Source organism: Andrena cerasifolii, chromosome 6 (assembly GCF_050908995.1).
Source record: "Andrena cerasifolii isolate SP2316 chromosome 6, iyAndCera1_principal, whole genome shotgun sequence".
Classification (NCBI taxonomy): domain Eukaryota; kingdom Metazoa; phylum Arthropoda; class Insecta; order Hymenoptera; family Andrenidae; genus Andrena; species Andrena cerasifolii.
In genome coordinates this window covers 533,062-548,992 of record NC_135123.1, presented here as the reverse complement: position 1 = coordinate 548,992, position 15,931 = coordinate 533,062, and the positions used below count along the sequence as shown (strand labels likewise).

At 38.0% G+C, this 15,931-nt stretch overlaps 1 protein-coding gene and 1 long non-coding RNA gene across 4 annotated transcripts in view; both read left to right on the top strand.

The window, feature by feature from the left end:
- Positions 1–9,137, top strand: part of LOC143370499 (uncharacterized) — a 21,882-nt gene extending 12,745 nt beyond the window's left edge. The window contains exons 4-6 of one of the 2 annotated variants that reach the window (XM_076815740.1): positions 8,239–8,418; positions 8,529–8,882; positions 9,016–9,137. The gene's annotated coding sequence lies outside the window, so the exon portion shown is untranslated. Of the gene's footprint in view, positions 1–8,238; positions 8,425–8,528; positions 8,883–9,015 lie in introns of those variants that run through there. The other variant, XM_076815742.1, reaches the window with a different exon arrangement.
- The window catches only part of LOC143370505 (uncharacterized), a 24,954-nt gene continuing 16,227 nt past the window's right edge, over positions 7,205–15,931 (top strand). Inside the window, exons 1-3 of one of the 2 annotated variants that reach the window (XR_013085637.1) lie at positions 7,205–7,398; positions 7,566–7,614; positions 7,687–7,771. This is a non-coding gene — a long non-coding RNA (uncharacterized LOC143370505). Of the gene's footprint in view, positions 7,399–7,565; positions 7,615–7,686; positions 7,772–15,931 lie in introns of those variants that run through there. The other variant, XR_013085636.1, reaches the window with a different exon arrangement.

Genomic DNA, 15,931 nt, shown 5'->3' with positions numbered 1-15,931 from the left:
CTTCAAGTCAGTGGTCGTTTGAGAGGGATGCAGGGCAGATTGGTTAGGTTACGACCAATCGGAATTCATGCCCACCTTTTCTCGCACGGAATACGTCAACGCGTGCTTTTGTTTTGAAATTCGAGCGCGTGCTTATACTCGAGAGATAAGGGTCCTGCCTTTAATTGGAAGGAAGGACGAAGCAGGTGGGACTACGCGCAGTCAGCGAGTTACCCCCTTTCTTCCTGTGCCACTCCGCGAGGCGTATTTAAAACTAATCAGGCTGATCGGCCAGAGCATTTCGCCAGGGTCGCGGTTTATGACCGTATTGTCCCGCTAGTCGGCGGTAGAGAACTGTTTCCTACAGTTTTGGACAATTTATGACATAATTGGTTACGCCTCGTAGCAGACGTGAACTCGAGGTATCGGAAAACGGAAACAGGAATGGTATGCATTTTCTTCTTTATAGCCACTCGAAGACTTTCTGCTTCTCCTCTCTTCGGACCCTTTCGAACCGAAACACGTGGTGTCTGCTGTCTATCTCGAAGCAACGGGTACATTGGCAGTAAAAGGACGGAGCACGTTCGTTGCACTTCTGCAAAGCACGTGTGTTTCGAAAATGTGGTGGCTTCTTTTTACCTAAAGCCTCTTGTCCTGGTGGGAGTTAACTCATAATGGAACGAGAGAAACTACTTGGGGGTAGAGGAAGTTGCTTGAAAAAATCCTATCAGTCAGCTAGCAATCTCGTCCTAGAAATATTCTCCGCCCAAGAATATTACGCGATGTTCTGGGTGTACGCCCGGAACAACGGGGACGCAAGTGCTACAGTGCGTGCATTTGCACGGGAATACCCGCACATCCAAACCCCCAGCGAGGGTACAATTCGACGTTTAGCGTCAAGATTATACTCGACGGGGTCGATGATGCCGCGAGGCAGTAACGTGGGTAGACCCAGAGCCGCGCGGAACCTTGCGGTAGAAGAGAACGTGTTGGACGCCATAAATGATGATCCAACCCTCAGCGTGCGCGACTTGAGCCGCCGCCTAGAGTAAGTCACAGTACAAGATAACTGCAGCAATTTTTAATTGAGGAAAACAAATGTTATCTAATAATGGATGTTTCTGCATTTTCTTCTAGTGCCAGCAGAATGACGGTACACCGAACTCTGAGGGAAAACATGTTGCATCCGTACAGCTATGTACGGGTGCAACATTTGCACCCCGGGGATGGCGACCAGCGGGTTGAGTATTCAGTGTGGCTGTTGGGAGAAGTGCAGCGGAATCCGTCGTTCTGCAAATACATATTGTGGACGGACGAAGCACTCTTCAATAGGGAAGGGTGCTTCAATTCCCACAATCGGCATTTGTGGAGCGACGAGAATCCACTAGCGCTTCGGACACGCGCAGCACAAGTCCGTTGGTCGATTAATGTATGGGCCGGCATTTGTGGCGAGTACATCGTTGGGCCGTACATGCTGCCAGACAGGATGGACGGCCCAGCGTATAAAGTGTTTTTAGAGCATGTTCTGCCGGATCTCATGAACCATATTCCAAATGAGATCCGACGGAACATGTTCTATCAGCAAGACGGGGCTGGACCTCACTACGCCACAATTGCCCGCGACTACCTAAATCAAACCTTCCAGGACAGGTGGATCGGCCGCGGCGGTCCTGTTGCGTGGCCCCCACGGTCACCGGATATGACCCCGCTGGATTTTTTCTTCTGGGGCTACCTGAAGGTAATTTCATTATTGCTGTTACTTTTTCTTATAAGTATTCTTTTTTTACTTACGTTTTGTATTTGTTGTACAACAATCATTTCAGGATGAGGTGTACCGTCAGCCAGTGGATACACTGGAAGACATAGTTGTTCGAATCCACGCTGCAGTAGCAAATATTACGCCGCAAACATTGCTGGCCGTCCAAAGGCAAGTGATTGTACGCGCTGAGGCGTGCATAGACGCTGAGGGTGGTCACATCGAGCAACTGCTCAAATAACAGTAATCGGCCCCTTTCGGGGCCACCAATTTTATAACGTAGGAACAACACGTTCCATGAAAAGTAAATTAAGTGATCAGTGTTAGTGGCCGTGCAGTGAAGTGAATATTCGGTACATTAACCCGGATGCACTTGACGTTGCGATCCTTACCTTCGGGTGGTGTTATACCTGCGATCAGCTGAGCAGTGGGCGCAACCCTACCATAAATCTTTTCGTCCACCGATGACCAGGATCGGCACAGTGACCTACTTAGTGACACAGGTTTCCGTAAAGGAAGGAAAGGAAGGAAAGGAAGGAAAGGAAGGAAAGGAAGGAAAGGAATGCCCATAGGGGTGAGTGTTATTTAATTTATTAGTGATTATTAGGTGTAGAAATAAATTCTGTACGATTTTAGGGTTCAATAACAGTTTGATTTAAAAAAAAATAAAATAAAAACAACTCAATCATCGAAATAATTTCCATTATTGTTAATTACCTTTTGCCAAATTTCTGATAGCTTACGAATATCACTGCGATAGAAATTCGGATGCTTTATACCGATTATGTAAATCCAGTCTGAAAGAATTTATTCATACACCTAATATTATTTTTTAAATTTAGTTATGTTGGCCGTGATTAAACTACGGATTTTTACCTCAATAACGAATTATGATCACTTGTCACACTTTTTTGTTACATTACCTTTTCGTTTATGCCTTATTTGAAAACGAAATTTGCGTATTTCTTATCCTCTCACTTCAAACAATTATTATTTAAGATTCCGCTTTAAAGTAAAACTGTGTAACGCGATTTCCTTCGGTGCATGCCGACTTGCTTGTTCATACCTTCGTAGTACAAGCGCAGCCGCCTGCCGCGTAGCCAACGCTACAACGGGAGCTCGGGCGGAAGGCGCGCGCTCTGATTGGTCGGGGGTTTTTGTTAATATCTCGTTAACGAAGCTTCGGACAATATTTTCGCTAAGGAAAAAGTTGTTTCAAATCACCCCCTGAGTCACCCCTTTCAAGGAACTCCGACATTTTTGGGACACCCTGTATGGCAACCGCGTTATGAGAGTACCGCGTTATGGAAGGGTTTACTCTACAAAAGGCAATAAATATATGGTTACATATTTCAATTTGTTTTTATTGAAATTAAGAGTTCATATAAAAAAAAACAAAATTACAAAGTGAAATATAAGCTAAAGAACTATTTTCCAACAAAAACATGGAACTTAAACTTGTAATCAAATTCTCTATTAACATTCATCTTCACTGTCATATATTATTGGCCTAATTCTTTTTCTTTTAATGGGCCAAATGTCTTCTTCACTTTGAATATCTTCATCATCGTTTTTAAATGTAGTTTTATTTTGTAATTGTACTAATATCTCTCTATAAGCAGCTAAGCAATTTTGCAATTCTCTTTTAAACTTTGCACTGCGCACTGTTGAAGGGTCATTTTCAATGAAGTAAAGTTCTAATTCTTTACCCAAATTTAGTCCCCTTTTCACATCATTTAAATTGAAATTTTCAATCCATTGTTGATCCATATTTTCGTCCATCGGTGCATTTGAGGTAGATGTATCAATTAATGCCATTAATTCCTCTTCATCTAAAGGCTCTTCCCGAAGTAGTTCTTCTACATCTTGACGGTTTATATCTTCAAATCCTTCACCGCTTAAACGAGAAGCAATGTTTACTATTTCTACATCTGGGGGTGAGATATCATTTCCACTTTGGACCATTTGAGGCAAAAGACCTTTCCAACATACATTAAGTGTTGATGGTTTAAGTTCCGCGCAAGCTGGTGACACAGTTTTAACACAATCTAAAATAGAAAATTCTTTCCATACTTGAATAAGAGTTTTGTTGTTATCATTTTCCAATCTATCGAAAATCGTTTGGAAAAATTGGCGTATGTAGTACATTTTGAAAGTTCGAATGACTCCTTGGTCTAGTGGTTGTATTAATTCTGGGCAGCAGAATCTGACGTCAGAACTGCAGCAGTCTGTGTCCGCATTTGGCTGCGTTCTGATGTGCAGAGTCTGAGGTGCAGTGCCTGATGTCAGATGGACAGCAGATTTCGCCGTCTGCTAGGCACAGCAACAGCGCCATCTGAGATCCAGAATTACCAAGCAATTGCCTACAGATGGCGCTGTTGCTGTGCCTAGCAGACGCCGAAATCTGCTGTCCATCTGACATCAGGCACTGCACCTCAGGCTCTGCACATCAGAACGCAACCAAATGCGGACACAGACTGCTGCAGTTCTGACGTCAGATTCTGCTGCCCAGATCTGGCTATCAGGGTACACATATGAAGCGTGACACGTTCTTTAGAAGCTTTAAGCCCTGGTGCACGCCTTTCATTTTTCGAAATGTAAGTTCGAGATGGTAGCTTTTTCCAATATAATGCTGTCTCATCTGCATTAAAAATCTGATCTGCCGTGTATCCGCCTTCATCTATAATTACAGGTAGTTCCAGCTTAAACTTACGGGCAGCCTCTGCATCTGCCGAGGCCTGCTCTCCTTGAAATTTAATATTGTGCCTAGAGTCCGCGATACTGAATTCGACCTGTCGTTGCGGGAGTTTCAGCTAGAGCTAGACTGAAGACACTGCAACTAGTTCTAGCTAGACACAAAAGACACTTGATCTAGACACAAAAGTGTCGTCGTGTAGACGCACCTTTAGTTTTGATAAAAAATAGCTATGCTGATGTACATGCATAAAAAAAAAACAGGGGAATTGCCTATTAATTTCAACCGTAAAAGTGAATTAGAAAAATTCATCCTATAGGGAGACTGCTTAAGCTAATTAAGTTGTATTACTATAAAGAAACCGTGTTATAAGAATACCGCGTTATGAGAGTACCGCGTTATAGGAGGACTGTCGCAATTTTTGGTCCGCGTTATATGGAAACCGCGTTATGAAAGTACCGCGTTATAGGAGGGTTGACTGTAATGCTTTTACTGATTTTTTATAATTGTATATTTTATATTATAGTTTTTATTTATTATTTGTATCTATTCAATCAATCAATTGTATACTTGATTTCTATCTTTATTTTGTACATACTACATAATGTATTATTTTTCTAGTATGTTTCTAAACATATTTTGTTGTAGGGATTTAATGTAAAACTAGAGCCCTACGTTACCGGCAAAAGAGCCGGTTGACGCGCGTTCGCGGAGCGCGCCATATAGTCAGTCGAGACCGGGCGATCAAATGGCGTAGGTGCGTGTGGAAATAAGATTAGGAAGTGCGATCAGTTAGACGCGGCATACACGTGCTTTTGGCTACACGGGAGGCATACGGCCACCGTAGCGATTTTCTTGCGGGCTGCAAGACCACGCGTAACTGCACACGGTCCGAAGTAAGAGAGAAACGAAAAAGTACAACGAGGTACCACGTGTCGACGGTTCAGCCTTCAATAAACCGTTTCTTAATCATTGTTTGAAGTGATTGGAGATTTATTTATGCCCTGTCCCCGCGCCTACATTTAAGTAAAGTTCAAAATGCAAAAGGCCATAGGTATAGCCATGAATGGTTATTGACCTGCTTATTATTACACATCAGACGCTCCAGTACATATAATTTTTTAAGAGAAAATAATATCCTACCTTTACCCTGTAAAAATACTATATGTAAATATTTAGAAAGCTCTAACGTAGGGTGTGGATTTGATGAGAATTTATTTTCTCTTTTCAAAAAGCAACTTCAAAATTATCCTGAATTAGCTATGAATGGCACTTTGGTATTTGACGAAATACAAGTTCGTGCAGCAATTGAAGTGAATGTAATAAGTATGACTTTCGATGGATTACTAAATTATAATTGTAGAAAAAGAATAATAGAAAATAGTGACAGCATAACTGATCAACAAGCAGATCATGCACTTGTTTTCATGTATTCCTCATTGGCACATACATTCCACCAACCAGTTGGTGTATTTGCTTGTAAGGGAGGTACACCATCAAAGCAATTAGCAACATTAATAATTGCAGCAATCATAGCTATTGAAAAGGCAGGTGGTAAAGTGCATGCACTAATTTGTGATGGTGCATCTACAGATAGGGGCATATGGTCAGAGGTTGGCATAACAGCTAAAGTGAACCAATCCGTCAAATACAACTTCAGTAATCCTTTTGATGAGAATCGTGTTGTACATATAATTTCTGATGTTCCATATCTAATCAAATGTGTCCGAAACAATTTGTACTCCCGAAAAGAATTCAAGGTTTGATACATTTATAAATTTTAAATCATATCTTTAATATTTTTTGGTAACTATTTTAAATTTGTTTTTGCTAAACTTTTCATTTTTCGTATCTTTGGCAACTCAAGTATGTTTTACTTTTTTTGTGTTACCTACCCTGATAGCCATCTGCCTGCAGTCTGCCGGCAGATTGACAGCAGGGTCTGCCAGGAGAGCGCAGGATCTGCCGGCAGCTGCGATGCAGCCTACGTCCGCATTCAGCTACGGTTCTGCCGGCAGGGTCTGCTTGTCAGGGTCTGCCGGCAGATCGACGGCAGGTCCTGCTGCTCGCCTGACACATCCAACAGCGCCATCTGAAGGCCACAATTGCCAAAGAATTTCCTACGCGTGACGTCACATGGGCCAACGTGCATCCCTACCCCACATGACCAACAAGCAGATTCTACAGTTTATTAAATAATTAATTCTACTTATTTCAAAAAGTATTTATTCTTTCTTTAATAATATACAGGATCAGTGATTACAATTGTTACAAAATAATATAAGCGCATATAAATCCAAAGAGGGACTTTCAACATTTACATTTACAAATCCATGTCCCGTAACCACTGGTACCTAGTAGGGGCGATATCAGGAAATTTCATTCAGTATTTTCGATTTCTTTTTTGTGTAGAATCATCATGTTCCGCGTTGTGTTAGCGCTGAAAACAAATACAATATTAACATAAAATTAAACGTAACGTATGAATAAACAGAATACATGCGATACTTACTTCAGCTCCATCTCCACACAGTACACAGTCTAGGCGATCATGCATGCTCCTGCGAACATTAAAATTTGTAAGAAAATATGTCTTAAATTATTATCTACTAAACAAGACTCTGAACATTCGCACTTCGCGCATAACCCTACTTTTCTGACTTCTAGATAATGCGAATCTCGATGTCCGCGACGTAGATAATTAGAAATTATTCAATTCCATAATTACGTTTGCCTTCTGGATACGCCGAGATGATTTGTTTGAATATTGATGGATGAGATTACTTAGAATATTCTTTGAGCGTACGTCTTCAAGCACAACGGGCAACGGGTGCCACTTCCAGTTTTCGAGGTCTGAGATGGCAGTCACTGGCGGTGACAGTCAGTGCCGGCAAAATCGAAGAATATTCCAAGTAATTTCATCCATCAATATCCAGACAAAGCATCTCGTCGTATCCAGAAGGCAAACGTAATTATGGAATTGAATAATTTGTAATTATCTACGTCGCGGACATCGAGATTCGCATTATCTAGAAGACAGAAAAGTAGGGTTATGCGCGAAGTGCGAATGTTCAGCGTCTTGTTTAGTAGATAATAATTTAAGACATATTTTCTTATAAATTTTAATGTTCGCAGGAGCATGTATGATCGCGTAGACTGTGTACTGTGTGGAGATGGAGCTGAAGTAAGTATCGCATGTATTCTGTTTATTCATACGTTACGTTTAATTTTATACTAATATTGTATTTGTTTTCAGCGCTAACACAACGCGGAACATGATGATTCTACACAAAAAAGAAGTCGAAAATACTGAATGAAATTTCCTGATATCGCCCCTACTAGGTACCAGTGGTTACGGGACATGGATTTGTAAATGTAAATGTTGAAAGTCCCTCTTTGGATTTATATGCGCTTATATTATTTTGTAACAATTGTAATCACTGATCCTGTATATTATTAAAGAAAGAATAAATACTTTTTGAAATAAGTAGAATTAATTATTTAATAAACTGTAGAATCTGCTTGTTGGTCATGTGGGGTAGGGATGCACGTTGGCCCATGTGACGTCACGCGTAGGAAATTCTTTGGCAATTGTGGCCTTCAGATGGCGCTGTTGGATGTGTCAGGCGAGCAGCAGGACCTCCTGCCGTCGATCTGCCGGCAGACCCTGACAAGCAGACCCTGCCGGCAGAACCGTAGCTGAATGCGGACGTAGGCTGCATCGCAGCTGCCGGCAGATCCTGCTGCCTGATCTGGTTATCAGGGTATACTTTTAACAAATTTTGATTATAAAATTTTGTTTTTGTAGTTATTCAGCAAATCAACAGCAGATGCGCTAGAACATTATATGCAAAATACGCAATTTTCGCATTTATTTGAAGATTGTGAACCCACAATACAATTCACAAAAAAGATGAATGATATTTTTGATATCCTCAATAGTTCAAATCGTTTTAAGGGACTGACATTAAATAGTTCAGATTTTCAGGTATCTCATATTTGATTTATTACATTCATTATTCATTATTTTTTAATTCTAATGTAAATAAATTTTTAAAATATTAGATACAGTATATATTGTTCATTTTTATTGATTAGGTTTTAAAAAATACTATTACGTGGCTCGAAAATTGGGAAAATGAAATGAACAAAGAGTTGGAGGTGATTGTAAGAGAAAAATCTAAAGCAATAAATAACGAGCTGCGGAAGGAATTAAAAAGCCTCAAAGGAACAGATGTTACGAAAGTAAAGGTGGATAAGGTTGTATTATAAAGGATTGATAGAGACTATAAAATCAAACTCAAACAATGTAAAAATAATTTTTTAAGTAAAGAGACTGCCGAGGGTCTTAGAGTTACATTATACTCCATAAGTAATCTTTCCCGTTATTTATTAAACTCTTGTCAATTTGAATATATATTAACATCAAAGCTAAATCAAGATTGTTTAGAGGTAAATATATTAAAATTTCTTAGATATTAATCATAAATAGATAAATTAATAAATACATTTTCATATTTTCGAAGAAATTTTATGCAAAATAAATGTACAATTTTACATTTTAGCGCTTTTTTGGAATCATTAGGCAAGCAGGCTGTCAAAATGACCACTCTACTTTTCCAACATTTGTGCAACTGTACCACTTGTTGTCAGTATATAAAATTTTAAAGCCCCCGAAATTTGAGAACTGCCGGAATGCAAACAGTCTATTGGAGCAACGGCCAAAAATATCATTCCAAGAATTTAAAGAAGCATTTTCTACAAATGAAAATAAATCATCTTATAGAGAACAATACGTCCAAAATTTACAAGCAAAGCTAGATGGATATATAGCAAATGAATGTTAGGAGTGTGGCGACATAATTGAACTCGACAACGAAATGTCTCCCCAAATTATCAATTGCGTGATTTATTATATATGTGGCTTCATCTGCAGGAACATGCTGAAGAAAACAAAATGTATCGTTTGTCGGGAGGCATTTGCATCTAAAGAAGAAAACTCCACACTTGCAATTGCTAATTTATTAAATTTAAAAAACAGGGGTGGCTTGATGCTTACGAATATATTTTTATATAAAATATTAAGAGAAATTGAAAATTTATTTATTAAACACATTGATTCCGGAAATGTATATTTGTACGTAATTAATAGTATTACGGAAAGCAATATAAAATTAACATTTCCATGCGAAATCCATAAAGATTACATGATATCCTATTGTATTCAGTACTATCTGGAAGTTAGAATGCGACAATTCGCACGAATACACAACAAAGAAAACAAAAATATAAGTAAACAATTTAAAAAACGCAGTAGAGTAGTTAGTAATTAATTTTTTAAATTTGTACTTCAATAAACGTATTTTTAGTATGAACTGTAATATAAGTGTACTTTAATACTTCCTTTTCTTTATTATTTACGGAATGTTTAACCTTATTACTCCAACAATTTCTAACATGCTTGTCAACCAATTGAAAACAAATTTTGTAAATGTATGATCTCCGTTGGCTAACAACAAAATTAACAATATAACACTAAACAAAGAAATATTTTGGCAGCAGTACTGCTGGTAAAATTATATGGGTTGTATACATATATTATGAGAAATAAAATTTTGGATACACGAAATTCATACATATAACCTTTACAATAATTTAAAATTATTATTAATAACCATTTCTCTTGGCTATATATTCTTTACATTTCAAATTTACCGCGTTAACGCGCCTCTTAGCGTTACCGCCACCTGGTTAGTATTTTGCGAATTAAACTGTTATGAAGACGCCGTAGATGGTCCTGTTAAACCACCTTTATATACCACCCTGCCTTTATGTACTTGCAGCTCATTTTGATATCACATATTTTTTTTTATTTTGTAGTTGTTACTATCATCTAATTTTTGTGAATATTTGATTTCATGTACTTGGCGTAATCTTTTTACTTTTTTGAAGTTTTTTATGGAGATCTCACTTCTTGTTACAAAGATAATTTGCATGGGGAATGACTTCAGATAATTTTTAATTAATATTATATTACTATCTTCTATTTTTTGTGATTTATTTGATTATACTCTTTTCCGTCCTCGGCTTTTTCATGTACTTGGCGTATTTTTTTTTTAATTTTTGGAAGTTGTTTATGGGGTACAATTTAACGTAGAACTTATATAGGAATAGAGTGGCCTTTTGCTATAGTAAGTGTAGAGACTACTTAATATAAGATTTGCATAATAGATGGCGTGTGTAATGCGGAAACCAGTTACGAGGTGCGCCCATCTAGAGGCTTCAACATAAGCGGGGCGAGAGAGAGCGTCTCGACTCGCGGCGTTGATTCGTGTATTCAGCATTCGTCATGCGAGATTCGTCTTTCGAGCGTTGAGCGAGAAACCACGTGCGAGAATTATTACCTATTATGAGATATAGTGAGAGTGGCGTTATTTCGTCTGAAGCGAATGGTTATCAAGATTCCGTCAATCTTCCGGATAATCCTTTTCTGTCTTTTGCGAATCGAGGCATCATAAATTACGACGTACGGGTCAATTTATGTACTCGGAGCACGTGCTCAAACGTATTCCAGTCACCGATTATTTGAAGGCGTACGGGTTATCCGCAATTTGTGTTCAATATTCTGCTGCGTGTCTCGCGACGACACAATCTTTAATAAAAAATCTTGAAGTGCTCAACCTAAACATCCTAACAAAATACTTTAATACCTTACATTAATGTGTCCAAAGGAGGTGAGAGCGTACGGTAGAAAGTCTTGTTGCAGGAAATTTAAATGCTAATGGTAATTTAGCGAAAATGAACTAAGAGATCCAATATTTTTAACGCACAATTTATTGGTGTTGGAATTTGGAATAAGATTAATTTAGTATGTTTATTGGTGAATTGAAATATTGTTAATGAGAAATTAATAAAATTAATGAATAGCGTGGCAACTACTGTGTTTTATAATTCAAATAAATTATTACTGTTTGAGAAATTGCGAAAGAGTCGCGGTTGAGCACGTGGGAGCTGGTGAGGTTAGGAACGACAGTGAAGAGGTGCACACAACACACACTTTTGTAGAGATAACTGGTCAGTTTATTAAAATGCTTTATGAGGAACGAACCTGTGATTTATACACTTGAGCATACGCCCGATGATTTAAGATTGAATCTGAGAACTGAATTCATTTCGAATGACATGTGCGTGAGCGTTGTCCTTCACAACACTGTGAACGGTGCGCGATTCACAATCGATGAATTGATTATGCGAGAATGCTACTGTGTATTTTACAATGAGCCACAAGATGCACAAAGGCGATGAGAAATTCACGAGTTGAGTTAGAGACACGAAATCGCACGCGATGCGTCCTTCACTACACGCTACGTGAACAAGAGTGAAATCAAGATGGACGATCATTTCCGTAACCGGCGTCGTCTCGAACATTCCCGAAGATCGACCGACGTGGGGAAATCTGATTGGTTGATCGATGGACGGTGAGATCTCATTCGCTGATGAATTGTGGATCCGCCGATGAATTTCGCGGCCCGGAAGGTGCTGCGGTGAGATGAACTACGTGATTCTGAAACAATTACGAATACATGTTTTACAAAAGATTGAAAAGTATCAAAGGAGATGCGTTCTCAGCGTATTTTCTACACTATTGTGATTTGCTGCTCTACATTGCAAACAGTCTGCCATAATTTTCTTTATTCTTAATGCTATGTATTTTGACAAATTTTGTCGATTTACCTTATTTAACAAATTTCAAGAAACTTATGCAAAAAAAGATGCTTCTCTGTCGAACCTTCTCCGGAAAACTTCGTCTGCGACTCAACAGAAAAAATCTATTAAAAAATTTTGGCGACTTACCTTGTTAATTGAGACAATAATTCAGTCTCCTATGTAGTGTAAAAACTCGTGACATTTCAAATTTGGACAACTTACCTTATTTGACACTTGACAGGTTATGATGGATTGACACTTGGTAGGTTAATTCAATAGTATACATATAAGGTACATGTATAATGACGGACGACGATCCCTGCCGAATGGTCCCGAGAGTCGATGAATCGAAGAACGAAATATGTGTTAGTCTTTCTTTTGGATGGAAGGTGTGCGTGTAACGCATATACGTATTATGTTTGATGAAAATTTGGTTGGAGAAGAAGAATCAAAAGAAAAATCTTACCCTTTCCGTCTAATCCATGAGTCGATATTACGATATCTCTGTCATGCGTGGACCGTTTTTATTGAATTTGATCTTATTCGAAAGCTTATATGCGGTTTACATCAGAAAAATGACTTTAAATTTAGAAAATATTGCAGGAGTGATGAGATATTAATGAAATCAGTTTCAGGTTAGGTTGGAATAGCCGGGCGACGAGTAAATGATAGCGGTAGCGACAGTCGACAGATACAGGGTGTCGAAACATGTACTTGGCGTCGAGACGCTGTCGCGTCTCTAGATAAGGGATCAAATTATTTTTTACTTTTTTATTTTTTTGAAGTCGATTTTAATTTAATTTTGTTTTATTTTTTCATCGTATCAATATGAAAGTGGATTTCTGGTATTCTTCCGATTAAATTGACAGAAAATAATTCGAATCTGACTATTTTTAACGAAACGGGCTTTCAATTTTGCAAACAAATTTTCAGGTAATTTGCTTAATTATGATCCGAATTATATTACTTCTGGGGGAAATTTGATCGAGAAAACATGAGGAATCGATTGACATCACTTTCGCAAAGATCTGTTTAGTAAAGGCAGAACTACAGATTTATTACTGCTGTTGCGCGGCCGTCTGGGAAATGCTCACTCCTCGTAGGGAATTCGAGCGCAGGTTGATGCCCGTGGAGCGCTAAGGCGCTCGGCTCTCTGGACGCGGATTTGTAATAGTAATAACAATAATAATAATAATAATAATAATAATAATAATTTAATAAAAACAATTAGAATACAAACAAACGATAAATTTTAATGAACTAAATAAACTAAATTTAACTAGATACAAATAAGTGATTTCTGAGATTTGTAACTGTACGACCGTTCACTTTCGTTCTCGGGGCAAGAGTGAATGTTTCACAAGGTCCATTGATTGTACACTTTTTGTTAAATTACAAAATGTCTTAGATTCTAAAAGCCAACCGCAAATTTATTAATTAATTAACTAAATTTCTATTTGTCGATTCATTTCCTTTCGGTTATCGATTTTTGGAAAAACTACCGTTTAACAACATTGCGCTGAATTTACACACCTAGGAGAAAAGATAAAAGTGCTGTTCATTTATTCAAACAGCCGTTTCCAAGTAGGCATTGATTAATGTATTGTTACGTTTCGGGTTCGGCTTATTAAAGAGTTTAATGCAATATAACAGTAACACAACACGAACGGTAAACAACAAGAAATATCTAATACAAAGAAAATGTGGTAATCTCGATATTTCTGTTCACTATCACATCTGACTCTCGAATGATAGCTTGACAGGCGATCGATCGGATCGCCTTCTTCTCGCTTGTCTTCTTGTTTCTGTCGCGGGCACCCGCAGGCCCTGGGTTCCATCCATAGGGTGTTCGCAACAGTATAATCCTGAAGTTTATTTATTAAAAGAATCTCTAACTAAGTAGTCATATCTCTCATATTTGTGCGAACTTCACTTTGGGCGGTATTATCAGTCGTTGCTTAAGGGGTTATACTTAGTCAGGCGGCCGAAAAGAGGCGAATATTTGTGAATTTTTTGAAGAAGCGGAAACGTATATTTTTTTTACAAAACTTTTTGCGCTTAAAAGAGCAACATTTAAAGAAGATTAGGTAATTTTTTCATAGAAAAATATTTACGTTTATAATAAAGTAATAACAGACATCCAAGAAGCAATTTTAAAAATTTAGTTTTGCGGTGAGCACTGCCACTCCGAACCAGATTATCTAAAATCAAAAAACAAAAAAAAATTCGTTAGTATATTAATGTATTCTCAGGTTGACGGAGAGAATTTTCCGAAATATTAATTTAAAACAAAATGGCGGCTATTTAAAGTTGAAATCCTGATTTTTTCGCGTGATTTTTGCACGGAGGAATCTGGATTTCAACTTTAAATAGCTGCCATATTGTTTTAAATTAATATTTCGGAAAATTCTCTTCGTCGACCTGATGATGCATTAATATACTAATGAAATCTTTTTTGTTTTTTGATTTTAGATAATCTGGTTCCGAGTGGCAGTGCTCACCGCAAAACCAAATTTTTAAAAATGCTTCTTGGATGTCGGTTGTTACATTATTATAAACGTAAATATTTTTCTACGAAAAAATTACCAAATATTCTTTAAATGTTGCTCTTCTAAGCGCAAAAAAAAAAATTGTAAAGATATACGCTTCCGCTTCTTCAAAAAAATTCACAAATATTCGCCTCTTCGGCCGCCTGACTAGGTATAACCCCTTAAGGGGGTAGACACGGATAAAGCAGCTCCCTGTATACCGATACAATCTGGCCCGCAACATGGGTTTGGGGGCATACGTTGTTTGTCCTTAATATGAGCAAATTTTGGGCTGGGCGAGGTCTCATTCGAAACATGAATGTTCAATGCTGCCCGCTCCGGTCATGGTTCGACGAGATTGGGTTGATATCTATTAATACGAGTTTTGAACGTAGAGGAAAAGTCGACAAAATATACCTGCATGAATCCAAGTATTTTAAGGTCACTAAAAGAGTTTTGTGACTTAAACGATGGCCAGAGCGGGCTGCATTGAACCTTCCTCTTCGAATGAGACCTAACCCAATCCAAAATCTGCTCATATAAGGACAAACAACGTATGCCCGTAATTGCATTCCCAAATACGAGTTCCGCCATATTGACGATAATACAGAGCAAGTCACGTGACAAATTTAGTTCAGCTAATGGATACGAGATGGCGCCTACTCGGGAGGACTGCCAACGTGGATTCATAGCAAAACTGAAGCGATAGCTGGATATACGAGCCACAATAAAAGCATGATGGAGTCAATTTATGCATTTTCGGACGATTGTAGGTTAGGTTATATTCATTTTAGGCATACATTGACTACGAACTGCTGGGAACTGTATACATTTACTAAATTAACGCTTTTACCGTTACATATACATCACTTGAAATCGCTGTCGTATTTATGTCATAGTAATTCAGGCAGTTAGAACAACAACGGACTAACCTACATTAAAAAAAAATTCCTATTGTACATCGATGGCTTACAATTAGTGCACACATATTGTATGTCCACTTTTAGCGTTTTTGAGAAAAACAGGGTCAAACATTCAATGGTACTTTATAATTACATAAATACTTTTTGCATTATTGTAATATAGGTATCACTGAAAGTATGTAATTAGTAGTATAAGTTAGAATCTGCAAAATTATAATAATAACTCGACAATAATGCTTGGAAGTTGGACATGCTATTGTAACTAAGTACAGAGGAGGACATACTATACTGAATGATATTATATAAAAATGAATAAAAGGAATAATACTGGAAATAATCTCAT